The sequence below is a fragment of the Rhagoletis zephyria genome, unplaced genomic scaffold (genome assembly GCF_001687245.7).
Source record: "Rhagoletis zephyria isolate East Lansing unplaced genomic scaffold, Rhagoletis_zephyria_1.1 Rzeph_scaffold_20630, whole genome shotgun sequence".
Lineage (NCBI taxonomy): Eukaryota > Metazoa > Arthropoda > Insecta > Diptera > Tephritidae > Rhagoletis > Rhagoletis zephyria.
The window spans coordinates 1,778-8,337 of record NW_016177688.1 but is presented as its reverse complement, the minus strand read 5'-3'; the positions used below and the strand labels follow the sequence as shown (position 1 = coordinate 8,337).

Sequence of the window (6,560 nt, the reverse complement as noted above, 5' to 3'; positions counted from 1 at the left end):
TGAATAAATATTCAACAAATTGCGATTAATGAATATTCAAATGATTGTAGTTTGAATACATTCGACTGTCGACGTGCAATAAAATCGTTAAATGTGTGCGTTTAAATTTCGTACATATTAAACGTGGCAAAAATAGTCGATAATAACCTTTTGGCAAAAATTTTGAACATAACCAGGGTTGCCACTTTGGCAAATAATTACCAAAATTGTTAGAAAAAATTTGGGTTATTAAAAAGGTAAACTTTTTCTCATTTTGGTAGATTTTTGCTAAGGTTTGGAAGAACCACGTCAATCACCCTCATGTACTTACAAACATATTTAGTTGAATAAATACAAAAAGCAAACTTATTGAAAATCGTTTAGTATGGGAAAAATTATGATCGCTCGAACAACGGAATTTTATGTTCATACAAAGATAACGACAATTTACCTACATACTTACGTATTCAGGAAATAAAATGTTGGGAGGTCCACAAAATTTACTTTTGAATTTTGTTTTGAAATCAGAAAGGAATGACATATAAACTTTTAGTCCCTGTACTGTGAAATTTCGACAAACAACAGCCTTTGATAGACGGACGATACTCATACGCCACCGGGTTTCTTGTATTTAATTAAATTTTTGTCTCCTGCCGAGACACCGAAAAACTGCATATAGGCATGGTCACGTCAAATCGAAATTTTCCGTGTCAAGAAGCATCTTTTATTTAATAAAAAAAGCTCAAAATTTTTGTATTTGACAACTATTGGCCTGTGTTTTCACTTACTTTCGCGTAGTGCGAATTCGTGCGAAATTTTACATTTTCATTGAACCGTGTCCACAACAATTGATGTAAAAATTCTTCGCCAAATAGGTGGGGTGTTTGCAACTGCAAAGGAGTTTTATTGATTTTTTAATTATATGTACACATACAGATTGGATGAAAATCTGGGTCAAATACCTAACAAAAATTTTACCGCCAACTATGTTTTTATTTATTTATTCTTTTAATTTTAGGCATAGTCATGATTAATTTATCATATTGATAATATCTTTTAAGCATGCATATAAGCGTATACTTAGTATTTTTTTGAGGATAGTACATACATATGTATGTGTGAAAGTTTGCTTCGCTCACGCTGTGCTTTATGCAAAATAATTGCAAGTCATCTTCATCCTAATGCTTACTGCGGTGATATTGGCTTTTCTGTATTTGAATAAAATTTATTTCAAAGGTAATTCGCCAAATCATTTTTTTAGACGATTCGATTTCTGCACGCTCGCGAGTTGTGCATAATTCAAATCATTAATTAGTTGATATTTTACATACATACATACATACGTATGTAGTTTGCGGGTTTTGTATTTTTTTTTTTGTGTTAGTGATTGGATGAACGCATGATTGTGAAGCCTGATGTACAGATGTCGAATGAAATACATACATGTCTTAGGTCGAGGCCACGAAATGAGCGGCTTTTTTCCTGAGCGGCAGCGCTCAACCGTTCAGAAATGCCGCCCATTGTGTGGCCACTTCAATATGTTTTAATTTTAAGCCGCTCATTGCGTGGCCTCGGCGTTAGGCACTAAAAAATCAATGCTATAGTTAGCAAGGTGTCAAGNAACCAAAGTTAAAAAAAACTTAGATTGCCGGAACACAGCAAATTTTTCACAATATATGCAAACATTTTTATTCTAATATTTTCCCGCCAATTTTGTATAAAAAATATGGTTCATTCTACAACACAAAACATAAAAATATAATTCCTAAACTTTGGGAAAAACTCGCGAAAATTCAGCAAATTTTCATGCAAATTTTGAACTTGTTAATCAGATTTTTTAGAATTTTGAGCATGCAGTTATGGGCTGCAAAATTCAGTAAAAAATTAAATAGTTAAGCTCTAGTAAAAAGAGTTAAGTTTTAGTAAGTTAATTTCTAGTAAAAAATGCAAGTTTGAAGTTAGTCAAAAATGGCATTGATATTTGAGAATTTCTTTTTAAGGTGTTTGCATTTTTTCCATATCTATAAAGTATTTAAAAAAAAATAAATTCTTTGTATGGAGGAGACTGCGTAAAAAAAAATTTTCAAAAATCAACGGTAATTTATAGCTACTTAAAACTTGTACTTTACTGCAATAAAATTAATTGGGCTACAAATTTGCATACTTAGAAAAATTCTAGAAAAATCTGATTACAAAGTTGAAAATTTGCTGATTTTCGCTAGTTTTGCACAGAGTTTAGGAAATATATGCTTATTTATGGTTTTTGTTGTAGAATGAGCCATATTTGTATGCAAAATTGGCGGAAAAATATTGGAATAAAAATTGTTGGTTATATATTGTGAAAAATGTGCTGTGCCAATATTTTGTTCCGGCAGGTTACATATATATCTCGTAGCAGAACGTTGTGTAAAAATAGAAATACCCCTATTATAGCAGAAGAATCGCTCTTTCAAGTCAGCCTGGTTTTGAATGTATACGACAATTTTGAAAAAAATACACCTTGCTAGTTTGACGAAATCCAGCTTTAACTTAAAAAAAGACGTAAGTGAAATTTTTTCAAAAAAATCTATTTAATGCAGAAATATTCCTTAAACATCTAGATGCATTTCTGCATCAAAAATAAAATTTTGGAAAAAAATCGCTTAAATTCGCGTTTTTTGGTGCTTGGGACTCGAAATGATTACATTATCAATTCATCATATTATTTTTCATCATATTATTTCTTTTTCTTGAATATTTAACGCAAACATCTCCGAACTCGATTAAGAAGCTTCACTTGAATAACGTTCTTTTTTATACGTGGCCCACCGCATCGCAGTTTTTCACAAAGGATTAAGCTCGACCACCAGGCAAAAAATTTTCAAAAGATAGATTTTCGACTCTAATTTAATTGTAATATGCACATCTCTTTCCCATATTCGACAGTTGGCCTACAGACTTGAAATATTTTCTTAAACAAAAAAAAACCGCTTTAGCTAAAGCATACACTCATAAAGTTCACAAAAAAGCTCGCCTGCTGTATATTAATCTTTTCTGCTACGATTAAATTAAAATTTAAAGTGATGTGAATCATCTATTTTTATTAATCAATTGTAACATACTCATGAATAAATTATGCATATACAAGTGCGATGATGGTAGCTGAAAGACATACAAAAAATTTAAAAATACCCAGTCATTTGCATAGCGAATTAGTGCTACAAAGCAATCAATATTAAATAATTACCACGATTTTACGCATTCCAATAAAATTTGAATATCTACTTTTACTTACATACATACATATGTATATTCCGTTATTTCTATACAGCCGCCTGTACCATATGGCCCATGGGTCGGCGAGAGACAAACCATACAGGATTCACCAAAGTGTATACAACGTGATCCCTACCGGCGTGACTTAGAAATCGAAGGCAGCGAAGATTGTCTCTACTTGAATGTGTACACGCCTGAGGTAAGCCGCAAGCGCACACATACCTGTTTTTTTTATTTGCATACATAAATTTCCTTCAAAAACAGGATCTTCCCACCCATGACCCCCTACCAGTCATGGTCTATTTTCACGGCGGCGGCTTTCAATGCGGTTCCGGCATCAGCAGCTTTTATGGTCCAGAATTCTTACTCGATCACGATGTTATATTGGTTATCGGCAACTATCGCGTCGGTCCACTGGGTTTCCTCAGCACTGAAACGCTAGATTGTCCAGGTAATTTCGGATTAAAAGATCAAGTGGAGATCTTACGTTGGGTCCAGAAAAATATTGGCGCTTTCGGCGGTGATCCAAAATCGGTGACGATCTTCGGTAATAGCGCGGGTGGTGCTAGCGTCACATACCACATGCTCTCGAACTCGTCCAAAGGTAATGTACATAAATTAGTACAGTTTTGCGTCAAAAATAAAGTTAATATCGACAATTTCTGCTAAGTACAGGCCTCTTCCAAAAAGCCATTGCACAGTCGGGTACCTACTACAATCCATGGGCGCAACCTCAATATAAGGGCTTGTCGGCGAGTCGTGCATGCAAAGTGGCGCAGTTGGTGGGCTGTAATGCCGAGGCGCAATGGCCAGAGCTTTTGCATTGCTTGCGTGGCAAAAGCGCCAAAGATGTCGTTGCCACACTCTACGAGTTATTTGTAAGTGAATTTAAGTTGAAAAATATTAGGCTACTCAGTGCTAACGCGTGCGAAATTCAATTTCCGCAGGAGTGGGATTATGATCCCATGGTGCCATTCCAACCGGTGGTAGAGCCTCCACATGAGGGTGCATTCCTCACAGTTTGGCCGCGTGATGTCGGCTTGCCACACGGTTTCGCTTTGCCACTCATGATTGGCGCCACTTCAGAGGAGGGTCTGCTCAAAACTGCGCCGTTACTCAATCTGCCTGGCCTCTTGGATGAATATAAGCAGCAATTTGATACAATTCTACCCATCGAACTGCAATACGATCACCATCCGCCGGAAGTACGCGAAGAGATTACGCGTAAGATTGAAGAATTCTATTTTAAAGAGGGGCACACCTATGACAAATATAATCATCAAAATTTGACAGACGTAAGTTTGTTTAAGAAGAGTGTTTATTTCCTAACACAAATAACGGTGTTACTCCTGCTTTGATAGCTCATCTCTGACGGTTGGTTTATTGCTGGCATCGATGAGTATATTCGCCAGCGCGCCGAAGCGGAGAAGTCATTGAAAATGCCGCCGTACTATGTGTATCTCTTCGAGCATCGCAGCCCAGCAAGTTTCTCGGAGCTCTTTAAAGGTGGAAGAGAGGACTATTATGGTAAGGCGATAAAATAACCAAAAAAACATCTCTGNATATTGAACTACGCGAAGCTATTCTGCAGATGTGGGTGAATTTCGCCAGAGAAAGGTAGAGGTTTTACACATTGTAATATTTCTAGTAAAAATCTATGCTAATGAATGACTTTCTATGTCTGACTCAATCCAGCAATCCAACGCCGGCTAACTCTCCACTCCCACACTGGAGCGCGGCAAAGGGTTATCCTGTCAATTATGCTCGTCTAGGTCACAAAACACCTGAAGAATTTACAATACTACAAATGGAGCGTAACTTGTATGGCGATCGCGTGAACTTTTGGCATCAACTAAGACCACACATACCAGTCGAAGAGCGCAAAATAAACCGGAAGGACGAACTATAAAGGTTAACAGTAAATACTAATTTTGTAAAATAAAAAATTTAAAGCGTAGTATTTAAGTGTAGTAATAGTTTTTTAATTAACAAGTTTGTTTGTAAATATATAAAAATAACAATCTCATAATTCTAATATATTTACACACGTATGTATGTGAAAATCAGCAGACGACAGAGACACGAAGCCAAGCCGATGATGACTTAGATGATTCCATCTCGTCGTTCTCTATGCAGCTGCAATAAATAGGGTCTAGTGTGATATTGAATCTCGCTGCGTAAACCCGATAGGCCAGGGGCCTGTCAATATACTCACTGGAATCGAGAGAGATCTCTAGACCTCATAGTTGCACAAGCCCTTGTTTTCCCTCAGCATTCGCTGCGTTGACCCGAGGCTCATATTTCCAAGAGGAGTCTACAAATAGTCAAGGGATCTCCCACTATCTCTTTTCGTGGCGATATTATCCGGAGGGTGCTGCCTCTGAATAAAATCCATTAAGGCATTGCGCAACAAGCTTTGAGCGTGTCTAAGTAGATTGTAGCCTCCTATACCGCCTTTGCGCACCGCAACAGCGAATCGACTGCTTACTTAATAGTAGCAACCTCTGGTGCCTCCTTCAAACCGCTGCCCTCCGTCCCCTCACCACTTGATTGCCTATGCGTGGAGAAAGAGCTGGCGCCCGGCTAGTCATACAATGATCAAGTACCCTTGAGTTACCTCGTAGAGGCTATCCAAAAATGTGCCTTAAAGTATCGCATGATCCGCATAAACAATTAAGAGACGCCCCCGACTTTCTAGTAAGTCGTTTACGACCACGATCCATAGAAGCGGCGAGAGGACCCATTCCTTGGGGGCATGCCCCTGTTTATCCAGCGTTGAATAGTGGCACCACTTCTTCGCGAGCCTAGACAGCTTTGGAGCCCTTTGAAGGATCTGCTAATATTCGCTAGAGAATTAGGATGGTTTGAAGACAAGCATAGGGAAACTCTCTGGGCATCTCAATAGGCCTTTGTGGCCTTTTTTTCAGCTGCCCGCATACCTAACCTAACCTGGATTGAGGAGGCCTTATAACGGTGGATTCAGTTGCTGGTTTAAAACAATTAAAATTGATACATTTTCCGAGCTGAGGTTACAGATTCAAGAAAAAAAAATTTACATAATATTTGTTTAGAGGGCATATCAGTCTCCACTAACTTGGTTCTGCTCTCTTTACCTCACTGAAAGAAATTGCACTCCAACGGATTTTCAAATTATTAAAAGTCGCTAAAAAGTGCATTATGGCTTAGACCAACTGATGGTCTAAGTATGTATGTGAGAGCTCAGGTATCAGCCAAGCAAACGTCACCTAAACTATGTCATACTCTCATTCTTCGCAAAGCCTTGTTAACCGACTTCAAAACAGAATTTGTTTAAATAAAGCCCTATC

General features: G+C 37.6%; 1 pseudogene; it reads left to right on the top strand.

The window, feature by feature from the left end:
- Window positions 1-3,292: 3,292 nt before the first annotated feature.
- Window positions 3,293-5,143, top strand: LOC108380861 (venom carboxylesterase-6-like; annotated as a pseudogene).
- The last annotated feature ends 1,417 nt before the right edge of the window (window positions 5,144-6,560 follow it).